The 16,289-nt window shown below is 39.7% G+C and overlaps 2 protein-coding genes and 1 long non-coding RNA gene across 4 annotated transcripts in view; 1 reads left to right on the top strand and 2 right to left on the bottom strand.

Annotated features, from left to right (window-relative positions):
- The window catches only part of LOC127606375 (uncharacterized), a 34,263-nt gene extending 23,003 nt beyond the window's left edge, over window positions 1–11,260 (top strand). For both annotated transcript variants that reach the window (XR_007963774.1, XR_007963773.1), the window contains exon 2: window positions 11,136–11,260. This is a non-coding gene — a long non-coding RNA (uncharacterized LOC127606375). The remainder of the gene's footprint in view (window positions 1–11,135) is intronic.
- LOC127606362 (profilin-2-like) overlaps window positions 1–16,289 on the bottom strand; it is a 437,001-nt gene that overhangs the window by 220,278 nt on the left and 200,434 nt on the right. The window lies entirely within an intron of this gene.
- LOC127606306 (arf-GAP with coiled-coil, ANK repeat and PH domain-containing protein 2-like) overlaps window positions 1–16,289 on the bottom strand; it is a 395,843-nt gene that overhangs the window by 304,154 nt on the left and 75,400 nt on the right. The window lies entirely within an intron of this gene.

Raw genomic sequence — 16,289 nt, 5'->3', positions numbered from 1 at the left:
GGCATCGCGAGATCATGCAAAATTATGTTTTACCTTTCCCCGTGGTACAAATTTTAACTGCAATCATTGGATTAAAGTGCTCTCATCTACGCTTTGTGATTGACAGACCTTGCACTAGAGTAAAATAAAGGAGAAAATAAAACAGTATAATCTAATCATAGTTCATATAGAGTTACCCATAAGTGTGGCCTGCCTTGTATTGACTATTCCCTGTTCTATGTTTAAGATGGCACTGACTAAATACTATACTGAACTCTGAAGTCTATTATAGTTTAAGAGCAACTTAACCGAAAGTAGTCACGTAAAAAAAATATTCTATAAATCTTCAGAATGTGTTCAGTCATTACAATTATAATTGAGCAAATTTTATTTTAAGTAGCAAATCAGTAGCAGAGGTGTGTTCCAGTGACAAGGTTGCCTGCCAGCCTGCTAAGTCCCTGATTGTTTCCAGACAAATGTAGTTGCCCTTTGGACGGCATTTCTAAGTCCTGGAGTAATAGCCAATTACCAGGAGGCAGTTTGTTGAAAGGATGCAGCCAGGAACTACATCTGCCTTCAAACGACCCCGGTGTTTAAACATACTGTAGACTCTGGAGCAAATGCCCCTTCGCTCTGAAATCTCTGCCTGGCTTGCCATATCCATGTGTGATTTGGTTCTGTGTGAGATGAATACATTTAACAATAAAAAGAACAGACAGAAACTTCCATAGCTGGATTAAAAAGTATCATGAAAATATTTGGCTTTCTGAACAGTCTGAAGAGAAAAGCCTGGACCATGAAGGACATGGGAAATAAGATGCTAATATATTTTCTATACGTTTCTGTATGTTATTGTAGTGCATATGTGATGAAATGTTTGATGTAATCACATGTGGTGAGAAATTCAATGGGCTTTGTTTTCATCTGTTTCTCATAGTTTACTCCAACATTTTTGAGGGCTAATGACACTGTAGGCCAGTAAACCTTGAGTTTCCTTTCAGAATGACACATTGGGGAGGGAAGAATGAAAGCTTTTATCGCTATTCACTCAGCCACTGGCAGACAACTTTGGATGACGCCGATGTGAAAATTCACTTCCAGAGTCAGTCGTCACATGATTCTGATGTGCACTGAATAAATAGGTCGCTGCACAGTCCAAAAGAAAAACTTTCATAAACCAATGATCTTTGTTTTGTTATTGCATCAACTCTCCAAAATAACAATACAAATACAAATCTACATACATTTTTGGGAAGGTGACATCTTAAAAGGAAACTTCACCCTGCCGGTCACATAATAAACTTTTTTTTTTTGGGTGACCTTCTGTTGAGTGAGTGTTGGTTTAAACTGTTTTGCAAGGTGAAACAATTTTGCTCGAATCATAAGTATCCGGTCAGCAAGAAGTGTCGACCCATACCACTATTTAAAACAGTGATTAGCTGGTGCAAGATGTTATGGATTTATGATTCTGAGGCAGGTTTAATGTTTTGATTCCAATCTAAATTGAATCGAGAAATAAAAAACATTAAAAAAAATTGATATGCTAGGTAATCATACATAGGCGATGATCTTAAACTCAAATAGACAAGGCAGGAGTCTCCCCACTCCATGGGGGGTGGGGGGGGGCAAAGAGAATATCGTTAAAATCATCCAGACTCATACAAAAAGAAGACAAAATAAATTCCTCAGCATCAACAGTCCGCTCTGACACATGGGCTACCATTTCCCAAAGTATCAAATGACATTGGCTATGCAGTTTGCACAGTTCTCCCTTGCTATGTGTCAGTCCCCACTCAAACTTTGATCTGTCGAACAGCATTTCCAAAAATCTCAAGACAAACGGCAACAGAGGGAAAATATCAAACTTTCCTCTTGTACAGCAAATCTGTTCCATCCTACTCATACATACAGATCCACTTTGTACTCTGACAAAGCTGACAAACAGGAACGGTGTCATGTACAATATATTCTCTCAGTTAAAGGGCCGATATGAGAATCTGAATTTCAGAGTTACTCATCACACCAAATGAGATGCAATGTAAAATGAGACCGTTATTTATTTTTTTTTGTCCCCCTCAGCTGCATTGTCGCAGCCAAACTCCTCAGAGTATGTCCGCCGTTCTCTGACAATGGCTATCAGAGGTACCAATTCAAACACTCAACACGCATTAGAACAAAACAGAGCATCGGCTTAAAACATGGCGGCCGCCGCCCATGTCCAGAGGTGCTTCACGTCACGGGAAAACTATCTGTAGGTGTAGGTCACGTTGCATTGCCGAGTCAGAGACGATGCAGACCTTATCTTGTGACAGCTTTATCCTCACCATGCATCTTTTTACGCTGTCAAACTGAACAATGGCTCTCTGACCAAAAGCCTGGTTATTATCAACCTGTATGTTAGGAAGAGGACTTCAGATGTTGCCACGTGTCTGCTCAGCCCAATGCCGTCACCGCAGCTGTTTCCTCTTTTCACGCTCACACAAAGCAGGTGGAGACGTGACTGTGATTAGCTGACCAACGCATATTAATCAATAGATCTACCAGTACTTGATGTCTAACGATGAAAAATGGTTACAATTGCATCAATTGCACGTCTTTTTTTTTTTTTTTACTATGATTACTATGATAGACCTTTATTTACTAGTTTCATTACTGCTCTAATATTGTGCGGTGCTCCCCTCCTCGTTTCCTTTTATTGCTGGAAATAGTGTGAATGCTCCATATTTCAAATTCAATCACTCGAAGTGGACGGAAAAAAAAATCTAATATCATTGCCACAAGTGTTTTGCAAAACCCAAATCTCGTGAGACCATTTCATTCACTGAGTTGCTGTGGTAAACCTAAAAAAATGCCTCTGTATTTCAAATGGGAGTTTTCCACATTCATATTATCTGCAATTTCCTTCTAAGGCAGCATTAGTGGCCTGCTTCTTTTTCCCCACTGTGGATTGGGACAAATTAGACCATTGCTTTAATCTTGTGATGAGGTGCTGTTGTGATAGTGGATATCCGTAGAGGATGAAGATTAATCGACTCCTCCGACGCATTTGTGAAAATACAAACAGTTCCATTTCCACCACTTTTGTCACAACGTGGAATCCAGGTGCAGGGGCCACCGAGTGCATCAGGGAGGCCCGCTATAACTCAATGTGCACTTTACAGCTCGTCAACATGGCTTAGACCCGAGCCGCCAAGTACAACTCAGATCGTTTGTGTGTGAGTGTGTGTGTGTGTGTATTTTTGCGGCTTTAACTTAAATTCCTTGAGATCATGTGTTTTGAATTCAGACAGCTCCCATTTCGATCTTCTAATTGCGCCTGCACCTTTCACTGAGGATTTTAGTTCCTCTTTTTCTCAAAATAATGAGCCATCAAGTGGTCAGCATTTTGTAAAAAGGGCAACGGATGGAGCCCGAGGCAGATCTTTCATTTCCTTGACATGCACATGTTGGCATGGCTCTTTGATGATTTTCATCACTACATCTGACATGAACTAAAAAAACAAAAACATGTAATGCCATCAATCTATACGGGTTTTTGCTCCGATGAATTTTCACCCCTGTTCAAGTTTCAAATTGCAACAAGTCCGGATACTCTAAAACCGATACAAAAAAAGAGCTCTCTCTCTTTTTTTTCCCTTGTTGATTTCAAAGAAACCAAAAGAAGCCAGCTTTGGAATATAGAAGTACCCTAGAAAGCCCCCCCCCCCCCAAAAAAAAAACAACCAAATACAGTACCTATATTATATTTGAACTCAACCCACGACAATTTAGTATGTTTCAGCATCAGATGGCCTCATGGAGCTATGAAATTGTAATTAAGACATCACTTTAATGTAACAGTCTTTCTGTGCCAAAACATAAGCGGACTGAATTTGTTAACCTCCTTGTGGGTTCAAAATCAATCTAATGGGCTCTTCTATACACACATTTGGAACCCACCTCCTAATTACGATTGAACTTAACTTGAATGGTAAAGGGTAAATGGCATATCGCAATTTTGTAAATTATAAGCAAAGCTATAGTCATGGTCACGAGGTCTAACTGTAATACTTTATTCCCAATTGTGCAGCAAAAGCAGTCGTGTGAGCACCCATGAAGTGGTGGCCTATAAGTGATTTACAGTACTGCTTTCAGCAAAATAACATTTACAGTCTGCAAACTGATCCATGCTTCTATCTCTTCTGTTATCCCTGTTCATTGTTGTCAGGGGACCTGTTTACCATACGCTGCAGTGTCGATAGGTCTAGACTTTCTAAGGCAGTGCAGAATTAAAGCTGTTGGAGCAGTGGTCTTGTAAGGCTACAGGATTTAACTATATACAAGCCTGGAGCCGCGAGCCTGGCTCTATCAATCAAACCTTACAATCACTGACCCTTTGATGGGATAAACGATTTGAAATCTGAGTAAAGGCGTTTCATGGCATTGGGGTATAAATCTTGGTCTTTAATTTAATAATAATACAGCCTTGGAGGAGTCAAACACCAGCAGAGTTAGTGGTCAGGGCAAAGGACTCACAGAGGGGAGTCCTTGGTTACACATTTCTCATAAGCAGCCCGGGGTCCTTTCGCAAAAACTCGCTGAGCCTTCCTTGGACCACGGCGAGTAATATCAGACATTCACACAGTGGCTTAACCAGGGTCACATGTGTCCAGAACCTGAGATCATAAAAAATTAGCCGATATAGGTATGTTCCAAAAAATCTAACCAGCTAACTGGCATAATAAGGATATTATTCAATAGAGATTTGCAATACAGACCCAATTACCGGTAACCTAAATTTGTAAGAACTGGTAAAGGATGAAGGATTGGATGTCACATTTGATGTCGTGAATTCACTTGACTTGTACAGAAATAACGAAAATTCTGTAAGCATAATTTGTTAATGAACTATGGATTCAATTTATTGCTATTTCACAATTAAAAAATATATGAAGTGAACGACATTTTTGTTTCTCTAAAAATGGTTGAAAAGGTGAACTGCATTAAATGTGGCATAATTCTAGTTCTAATTACTGTAAAATTGTTGAGAATGCTGTATATACTTGCACTTGCGTGCAGTTTAGAGGGAACATTGGTTCCCCATCTGATATTTTAATTAATTGATTAAGAAATGGGCGGCACGGTGTTCGACTGGTTAGCTGGGTTCAATTCCGGCTCCGGCCTTCCTGTGTGGAATTTGCATGTTCTCCCAATGCCTGCTTGGATTTTCTCCGGGTAGTCCGGTTTCCTCCCACATTCCAAAATCTTGTATGGCAGGCTGATTGAACACTCGAAATTGTCCCTTGGTGTGACTGTGATACCGAATGGTTGTTCGTCTATGAGTACCCTGCGATTGGCTGGTAACCGGTTCAGGATGTTCGCCTGCGACCCTCGTGAGGATAAGTGGATTACAAAATGGATGGATTCAGAAATGTGTCCAAATACTTTAACCTTCATATTGTACTACCACAAGTATGAGGGTGACGATAAAATGCTTCAATATGTGAGTTTGCGGTCATGTTTTGGAATCCCATCTGTAATGGTCACGCATAGTTTTGTTGCAATGGTCAAGTGTAGGGCAGCAGTATTTTATTCTGCAGTGTTTTACATGGATAGCAGCCTCAAATTCACACGGAATCTCATTTTTGTGGAAGCCTGGGATTTTTGTTGCACTTGCAATGTGTTATTTTAAACAAAACCATGACAAGACGCAGACCTCCATTATTTCTCCATTTTGATCCTTCCCCTATGTGTCCAAGAAGAACATAAGTCAATCACCCTGTTACATTTTTGTTATTTTTGTTCAGTTTTCTTTTTTTGGGGTGATTTGGAGTCAGTGGTTTTTATATGGCACCGACTGTATTTGGAGTCAATTTGTTATTGTTCTCTAAAATGATTGAACTGAGACCCGTGAGTTCAAAGTAGACCGTTCATTTGTAATATTAGTGAGCGATGAAAACTGTCCTGTGATCACCAACTCACTTGCTTGTCATTTAACAAGACTTTAAATCAAACAGCATGTCATCACTCGATATGAAGTTAACCGACTATCATGTGACCACGTGTGTCCTCATGTGCAACAGACGCATTGGGGTCTGGATGAGAGGGAGTTAATGGCGCATTGCTCAGCTGTTGTCCTTTGTTTAATTTGGAGCTTTGGCAAGGGTGACCTCATCTTCAATGGCTTCCTCCTGGTCATGAGGCAGAAGCCCTTTTATCCTCTCATTTGTTTCCAACGTGCATTATTCTGAAAGTTTGCAAGGATTCGAATGCCTGCACAGTGACCCTTAACAAGTGGTCAATTAACACGTCACATAAGGCTGCTAATTTCACTGAGCGAAATTATCCTCACAGAAGGATTATTATGACTCTCTGTAGTGCCAAGTGTTCTACAACAGTTTCGGGAATAAAATGAGGACATAGACAAACTGAAATACATTACCACAGTTTATTGTGCAATGTGGTTGGACCTTTTTGCATGACTAACACTAATGGCCCTATTTTCTTGCCGATCCAAGTCTTGCACAAACTGCTGTGAAATTGTGTGAGTTTTCTTTCTTGGGGCGTTTTTGAAGATGGGAGCAGTTAGAAATTGACATTTGTGTCATTGTGGGCTTGATTTTTCCCAGACAATTAACGCAGTTTCCCTCATTGTCTTCAAATTCAACGCATGGTGGAATCATATAAAACTAACAAATAGAGCACATCCAGTTCTTCTCAGCCAGGGTTATCCCTCGATGTAATTGTTATTTTTCTAAACAATGTTACATACTGTACAAAACATGAATAATATGGAGTCAAACCGAGTGCCTTTATTTTATAGTTTATATTTTACTAAATATTATATATTTTCATCTTTTTTAGATATTGAGGGTCACAACAAACAAGATCCATTACTTTATCAATATAACAGTGGGTTTCCGTCACTAGTGACAGAATGCCCACCTCTGCTGCTTGATTAGCACAGCGAAACAAAATAAAGGAAAAGTTAGGTAACGAGTGTCAGGCACAGAAAAAAAACCCAAAAACACCCAAGATTGCGTATTGTCTGAAAGTGAGTATTCATCATAACATCTGAGAACTGCAGTAAAATATGTACCGATAATCTATATATTTTAACCACCAATTTCTTAAAAAAAAAAAAAAAAGCCCAGACACTAAAGTCCACAAGTGAAGGTCATGGCCGTGCTATCCCAGCCCCATTAAATAAAATCAAACATATCATGATGTTTATTCAACCAGTTTGATGGTATTTCCATAGAGTTGAGTCAACCACCCTTTTATGAGCGTAATGCTATCCCGCTACATTTTATTTGTTGTTTGACTTTATTATCTGAGGGGAGCTTAACCTAGGAAGACCAGAAGAGATTTACGTATAACTAATTCTAAAATCTTTATTTGCTCTGGGCCTTGTTCAGTCTCCTAAAGAAGCTTCTAAATCTGGATAAATCCCTAAAATACATTCATTGTGAAATTCACTACAGTCATCAGGGGCGACACTGATTGTGTCTGTGGTCTCCTCTCCCATTCTTCACCAAAGTATAACGTTGCTGAGGGGATTTTATACCTTTTCCATATGGTATTCACCTAAACCAGGCAAAAATAAAGAAATGTTGAGCTCTTCCACGTTAGAGTCTCTGCTCTATATGTTTCAACATTTTATTATTACCACACTGTTCCACTTCAGGTCTTTTTATCCTTGGCTGCTCTCAAAATTTGCCAAGCTTGACACAAGCTTGTCTTTCACTGTGATTGGGAGCAGAAGCGTGACGCTGGGGGTAAATGTTTGCATGTCAGGCAGCTGTGTAACAACATCCGCGAAAAATCTCTGAGAAAAAGGAATCAAAAAGGAGTTGAGCTGACATGGGATTTGAGAACGCTCATAAATGCTTTAGGGCCACGGGTAGTTTTGATTAAATTAAAGGAAGGAATGATGGAAGTGTCACTTTACACAGATGATTTATTGTGCTATAACAATTTTTGGAACTGTACATTGCGCCTTGCTGTAATATTTTGTTACCTACAATAGTTGTAACGTTGTAACTCTTTATGTGTCTTCAAATGATATAATATCAACAGAAAGGTGTGAGAAACATATACATACTCAGCTCAAAGAGTCACACTGGGACCAGACCAAGTATCTTGTTTCCTCGATACTCATCAATCTGTAGTCCTGTATTTTTTAAATAAAATTCCATACAGGATACTGTTAAATCCTCTCAGTCAGTCCTTCTGGGTCTTTGTATTCATCAATGTCATTTATCTGTGTGCTAATCTCACCTGGGAAACCTCAATGTATAAGAAGCAAGGAGTGACTGACAGATTATACGGGGATTATACGTAGTAAAAATAGACTTACTGCACGATCAGTGGGTTAATATTGAAGGATTGTCCCACTGTGTTTTCTCCACTGTCAGTGGCTGGAACAGGCTCGATGTCTTTATGATCTTTTTCTTGCAATTGGCTGCTGACCCGTCCAGAGTGTACCCCGTCTCTCGCCCAAAGTCAGCATGTAAACGCTACAGGTCATCTATGACTCTAACAAAGACAGAAAATGGATGGATGGGTTTTCCCAAAGCATCCATGAAATACCAATATAGCAATAACCTTTAATATTACACCAGGTAAATACAATAACATAGACTTTGGGGGTTCTATTTTTGCAGACAGCACTTGCACACTTAGGCATAAAAAAATGGCACATCTTGATTTTCCATCAAGTGCAAACATCCTTTTGCGTGTGTGGGAATTTGGCAGACCGTGTTGCGCCACACTGAGCGCCTCAACTGGGTGGCCTGTATTCATTTACACGCCCCTGATGCACCTGACAATTCAGTAGCAGAAGGCAGACAAATCTTAAGACCAACTAAAAACAGGTCTAAGTTGTGGAGCAGGTGGTGCAACATGATATTTTTGTATTTGACCGATTTGCATGTCGACAGATTCAGTCAATGTATTTAATTCATAATTATAACAACAATGTGCATTGAACCCTTTGAACCATTATAGAAATCAATGTATCATTAATTATTATTATTTTCAATTTATTTATTTATTATTTATTTATTTTAAAGTATCCTTGTCTCCATGCTCTATTTGATGATGCGATGTTAATGGTTGTACAAGTGTTTTTGGGGTCCCCTGAAAAGTGAGGAATTTGGAGGTATGAGGATTCTGCCTGACACTTTGAACAGCTTGAATGTATGTGAGAGAGAGAGAGAGAGAGAGAGAGAGAGAGAGAGAGAGAGAGAGAGAGAGAGAGAGAGAGAGAGAGAGAGACTGTGACTGCTCACAGTCAGATAAAGATAATAGAATATGACTTTAAAGGTTAAAGGAGCCCTTTTAACTATTTTCCAAGTTTAATCATGCACACGAACAATTTGATGGAGTTCTCCCTTCATTTAGAGAGCTTTCCTGTTCATTACCTAAAATGGAACGGCCCACAAATCAAGTATGGCAGATCATTTCTCCTTCCTACCGAAGGGAAGGTGCATGTGGATTAGATATTTATTTAGCTGGAACCTGTTGTACTTCTACAGATGGAAATGAAAACCTTGTGGAGGAAGTATAGGGCACATGACACAAGATTACAAAATGACTGGCTCTTTTCTTTTGTTCATCTCTGACGAGAAGAACATCGGGCTCATATCTGATGTGGTTAGCCTCCTGGAGAAAGCTGACAAGGTGCAAACTCTCCAGAATGTGTGTCTGTTGAATGTCTAGCTTTTTTTTTCTCTCACTAACCGTACCTCAACTAACGATTTGTTTAACTCCAGGAGTCATTGTCATTAACCTTTTTAAAACCGAGAGCAACTTGATTATTGATTAAAGCAAAGGGCTACCACTTTGATACACACTATATATGGTATAGATAGATAGATAGATAGATAGATAGATAGATAGATAGATAGATAGATAGATAGATAGATAGATAGATAGATAGATAGATAGATAGATAGATAGATAGATAGATAGATAGATAGATAGATTCATTTCCCGAACCGCCTTATCCTCACAAGGGTCGCAGATGGTGCTGGAGCCTATCCCAGCCGTCTTCGGGCAGTAGGCGGGGGACACCCTGAACCGGTTGCCAGCCAATTGCAGGGGACACATAGACAAACAACCATCCACCCTCACACTCACAACGAGGGACTATTTAGAGTGTTCAATCAGCCTGCCATCCATGTTTTTAGAATGTGGGAGGAAACCCACACAAACTCCACACAGGGAGGCCACAAAAATCGACGTGCTGACCACTGGCCCACCGGTCCGCCATACACACACACATTATATATATATATATATACATACATATATATATATACATATACATATATATATATATATATATATTAGTCAACAATGATTTACCAAGGTAGGAAATGAAGTAGGGTAAATAACAATATACAATATTTATATAAAGTCTTGACATTTTCAAATGATCGCTTGGACAACACTCTTGGGAAACCACAATGGACGATCACTGGTGAGCTATTTTTAGAACAAGCCCGCGGGCTACTCATACTCATACCGTGGTTCATGCTGGTGACCCTTGTTAAAGAGTCAGCTTGAGGAATTTGTGTAGAAATTACAAAGACCTGCAACAAAGAGTGTGTTGTTCATTTTTTTCAAAGGTTCTACTCAGTCCATATGTAAAGGCAAACAACAGGATTCTCTTCCCATACCACTCAAATCTCTTCATGAAGTGGCTAACAAAGTGATGATAAGTCTGAATGAGACGCTGCTCTCTGGAAAAGTATTTCTTTGCAGTCCATCTCTCTTTCGCCGTACCAGGAGGGAAAACTTTTGGTTCGCAAGCTAACAACATTTTATCATATTTCAGCTTGGAGCCCATTGCCAGGCATGGACAAAGTGCAGGGAGCTTAACAAATGTGATCATTATAGCAACATACCTGTCAACTTTTCGGAGCGCCAACCTGTTTAAACTACCGAAAAAATCATTATAAAGAGCAACAAATCCTTATAACATACCAAAGCATTTTATATGTCAAAATAACAGCAGAAAACCCCCCACAAAATTTTCAATGATATTTATTGTAGATCTCCATAATACAATGTCTGGTTAATATCTAATCACCATTCTACTTAGTGGCATTACTGTGTTTAGAGTTGTATTCCTGCGTTACCTTTTTTCACCAACTCCAAATCATTTGGAGTTGGTGAAAAAAAAAAACGGAAATTTTCAGAATCCGTATGATTTGTGCGATACGGCCATATACGTAAGATTCACCACAAAATCCGTATGAACTATGGCTAAACCGTATGAGTTGACAGGTATGTAGCTAATGCTTTTACATTTCCTTTTAAACAACTAATTTTATGTGCAGAATGTAACAAGTGCTGTGTCTAAAAATGTTAACTTAGGTTTTTGGTTTTAGAATTGTCTCATGGTAAAAGATTTACATTTTAGATTCAGGTTTTAACTAAGAGCAGGTGGAGAGGGTGATGTGCTTTTCTTCTCATGACCAAACACATTCTTGAGTATAATTCATCTTGGAGTTCTAAAGTATTTTCCTCCAAGAACTTGCAGATGTGTTTTGTGAGCATTTATCTTCGCTATATAAAAATGTCCTACCCAAGGATGGTCGGGTGCATCAATTACAGTCAAAACCATTTAAATGCTTCTTCAACACCAGTCAGTCAATTATCTACCTAACCGTTTTGTCACATCTGTAGATCAGGGGGGTTAAAATCATTTTTGTCAAGGACAAAAGAAATAAATTAATGATGATTTTTTTTAAAATTAGAAGTGTAAGGTAATAGTTTGTTGACCTATTATTCAAGTTATTATTGAAATTGGGTTGGTGCCCCCCTCCAAAAGGATTTTGCAATATTTCAAAGTTATTTACTCTATTCAGAGGACAATTTGACATTTTCGCAAAAATCAGAAAAACTTCAACATGTTTTGCTTTCGTAAGGCACAAGAAAATGATGCGACATACCGGGCCTTGAATTTGACACCCCTCCTTTAGCGCATACATGCTCGAAGGATATCCACTCCTTTAAAAGTTATTAGTTGATAGACCAAACCTACAGTATACACTAAAGAAGGTCAAACGTATTACCTGGAAAGCCGTTCAAGGCAATATTCAGTTGTAGCGTGCTAGTTCTGAGATCATCTTTATTCTGTGAAAAAAAAGAAGCAAAGCGGTGGGAACAAAATGGGAGTAATTTTTCATGGGCGAATATTTTTTAATATCACAAAAACCCGCCCTTTGATCAGGGGTGTGTAGACTCTACAACCACTGTATGTGTATAACCAAAGAATTCAGTGTTTGGAGAGACTGACACTCTACTAAACTGAATTTGTTGCAGTATTACAATAAAGGATATAACATCGGACAGCGAGGAAGCACCTGGTATCCATTTTAGTGATATTTTATTGTGTGCGTGCAATACAGCATAAATGAGAGTCCATGGCCTGTTGAGCAACTTGTCAGTTTGAAGGAACACGGTTCTTCAGCAAAACAGTCATACTATGAGGGAATATAAGCAAAAAAAAAAAAGTTAATGGAAACTTGCGTGTTTTTAATTATTCATTGCCCCTGAACTGCGAACTCACATCCTTCCTTGAATAATATAATTGAGGCCACATCCTTTGTGAAGCTGTCTCTCGACAAATGTATCTACTCGCCATGTGTATCCAAGAAATCTGATTATCTGATGATGACTTGCTGTGATCTTGCCTGTAAGCAGACCTGAGGTCGACAGCTATGTCTAAACATCAGCACCGCTGGGAGAATACTAAAAGGAAGCAGATAGTATACTGCAGAGGATACAAGACAGTGAGGCATTTTGGTGGGTGTAGCTTAGAAAATAAGAAAATTTTGTAAATAAAAAGAGGGCAAACAAAGACAAAAAGGAAACGGGAAAAGTGAATCTGCCAATGAACATGCAGTGCCCGATTTATGTCACCGCCGCTCTCACGTTAATATTATGACCAAAGCAAAGGCAGAAAGTAGATGACTCCCATATAGTAGCAAGACTTCTTTTCGTTTCCTGTTTCCAACCACAAGTTTCACATTTCCAACTGTGAGTGAAAACCGTGTCTTAACAACCTCATCCCCAAAAGTCTCCTAACCGTAAGTAACCATGTGGTCATTATTGTAATCGTGATGACCAACATCATTGAAGATACAGTCAAAGTGGATGCTTAAGAACTATCATCTTTCCCAAAGCCGAGGCAAGTCCTTTTTGTGATTGAACATAACCCAACGTAACCTGAAACCCCAGATGGGCTATTTCACAATAACATGGATTGTTTCACGCATGAACATTCAGATGAGATCAAGCCGCCAAAGTCGCTTGCTGTAGCCATTTGGGAGAAGACCACAAACATCCAGCCCAACCAAAAATGTGTCCTTTGCTCTTCTGCTGGTATTACTTATGGAAATCTCTCGAGTGGGCCATCTGGCTGTTTACAAACTTGCCTTTCTGATACCTGCAGTCTGAAATCCAAGTTGAAAACAACCAAGATGAATCTACATCGACATGAATGTCATTCTGCTGCCACACATTCTTTTTACCAAATAAAATCCTAGCGTGTTAAGTCAGATCTCTCTTTCTCGTTCATTCCAATTTCCTCTCTGGACTCCAATTATATATGTATAATGTTGACATTCAAGTACGAGCAGGATTGCACAAGGGCAGGACTGTGTGCTTCATAGTTCAAGATAGTTGTTCCTTTGTCCAAGAGTCTGATAATCTGTAGATAGAAGGGTTTTGGTTTTATTTATTTTTTTCTGCAACACTTCTGAAGCATAAGAGTTATGCAAGAAGTGTATAAAGGGCAAGTTGGTCCCTGATAATGTTCTGGGTAGATATGCAGTGCGGTTTTCATAACCTGCTCAAGAAAGCCTTCTATGTATGATGCAGTTGCCATACAATACTGGGATTGAATTAGTCAGGAAGCTCTTTACTGTGCATCTGTAGAAATTACAGAGTAGTTTGGGGGATATACTGATTTTTTTTCAGCTTTCTTTTATTCTAGATCATCATTAAGGCAGGTACCATGGAGTTTGAGTTTTCATTCCTCACATTGGGGTTTCACATTCTGCACCTGAGTGCTTCTGATGAAGAGTGGTTCAAGCTTTGCTCCGTTTCAGGTCGATAATTATTGTTTTTGCCTTTTCAGCAAATAGAAAGATTGTTTTTGTGGTACCAGGGCATCAGCTGAGCCACCAGATTCCTGTAGGCCCCCTAGTGGGCAGGCCAAAGACTGTTGTATCATCAGCAAACGTAATAGCGATGTCATCCTGGGCGGAGATGAGGTCATTCATACCTGTCAACTCATACGGTTTAGCCATAGTTCATACGGATGTTGTGGTGAATCTTACGTATATGGCCGTATCGCACAAATCATACGGATTCTGAAAATTTCCTTTTTTTTCCCCCTAACAGGTAGTTCCGTTTGCTTTTGCCCAGAATGGTGCTAGTCTACTCGAATGCTTTCATTTCCAAAGTAATATGAATTGATGCTGTAACTTCGAGCCGATGGGTCAGCATTTGGAGTTGGTGAAAAAGTAACGCAGGAATACAACTCTGAACACAGTAATGCCACTAAGTAGAATGATGATTAGACATTAACCTGACATTGTATTATGGATGGGCGGCCCGGTAGCCCAGTGGTTAGCACGTCGGCTTCACAGTGCAGAGGTACCGCGTTCGATTCCAGCTCCGGCCTCCCTGTGTGGAGTTTGCATGTTCTCCCCGGGCCTGCGTGGGTTTTCTCGGGGTGCTCCGGTTTCCTCCCACATTCCAAAAACATGCGTGGCAGGCTGATTGAACACTCTGAATTGTCCCTAGGTGTGAGTGTGAGCGCAGACGATTGCTCGTCTGAGTGCGAATGGTTGTTCGTTTCTGTGTGCCCTGCGATTGGCTGGCAACCGAGTCAAGGTGTCCCCCGCCTACTGCCCGAAGACAGCTGGGATAGGCTCCAGCACCCCCCGCGACCCTAGTGAGGATCAAGCGGCTCGGAAGATGAATGAATGAATGTATTATGGATATCTACAATAAATATTGAAAATTTCGTGGGTTTTTTTCTGCCGTTATTTTGACATATACAATGCTTTCGTATGTTATAAGGATTTTTTGCTCTTTATAAGGATTTTTTTGGTAGTTTATACAGGTTGGCGCTCCGAAAAATTGACAGGTATGGGTCATTAGAGAAGAGGGTGTGCAGTAGAGGGCTGAGCACACAGCCCTGTGGGGTGCCCCTCTGCTCACCGTCGTGTTTCCAACTTAACTTTCTTGCGGTGTCTCTGACACTTAAGTCAAGTTTAGTGTATTCGTGATTGACGTTCCGGTAGTCGCTTGCATGTTCACGGCACATCTGGCGATTTTGTGATCAAACGTAGACATGTTTTAGACTACCTAAAACCAGGTCTCAAGTGTTGCACATGTGGTGTAATGTGATTTTGGTGGAGATAAACGAGGCAGACACATTCTGAGCTCCATCGCTGTGTGTGGTGCATGCCATCATACATATGACAACAGCATGGGACAATCACTTGGAATCATTGGAGAAATCAATACACTGAACGAGTTATCATTGTCATCTTAATATTATTTTTAATAGCACGCCCCTGGCCGCGCAACACAACTATGTGGGGTGGTATTGGTCATAATGTTCCTGATCATCAATCGCACGGTTCTTCCGCCTCAGAGCACATCAGCGGTGCTCATCATGAAATTAGAGTAAACCAAGCTTCATCTTTTTGTGACAACTACCAATCAGGATGGAATTCCAAACAAAAAAGGCAGTGAGAACTATGGTTCCTGTTATCGTTAATCCCCAGAAAAATAATTAAACGTGAATTTCATGTATTTTGGTAAATGAAGATTTTGGTTCGAACACCAAATCAAAGACACCCCACTACTGGCCAACTCGATAAAAAAATGTAATTAACAATCAGTTAAATTACTTGCTTTTGTTTTCTATTACATGTTATGCTCAGTTGTCATAATCAGACGTGTAAAAAGCTGCTTGCCAAATCTTGAAAGAAGTCGAAGTCTTTGAAGTGTTCGTTTCCATGCAGTTGCAACAGCATCCCATTTTAATGCAAATTAATTTCATTAAAAGAAAACAAAGGACGTGCACAAAAACAAAACAAAACAAAAAAAAACAGCAACCAATGAGTTAATGACATTTTCAGAACCGTTGTGCCTATGAAGTCACAGTGTTCAAAGGTTTTCCTCTGGAGGAAAGAGCGACACATCAATTCACTGATTGCTTATTCCCACCATTCATTCTTCACCCTTGAATTGTAAATTAATTGCAGTATGACTAAACAATGGGAGAAGTCACTCGG

Source organism: Hippocampus zosterae, chromosome 8 (genome assembly GCF_025434085.1).
Source record: "Hippocampus zosterae strain Florida chromosome 8, ASM2543408v3, whole genome shotgun sequence".
Lineage (NCBI taxonomy): Eukaryota > Metazoa > Chordata > Actinopteri > Syngnathiformes > Syngnathidae > Hippocampus > Hippocampus zosterae.
The sequence above is the reverse complement of the archived record's forward strand: the minus strand, read 5'-3'. Positions and strand labels throughout refer to the sequence as shown.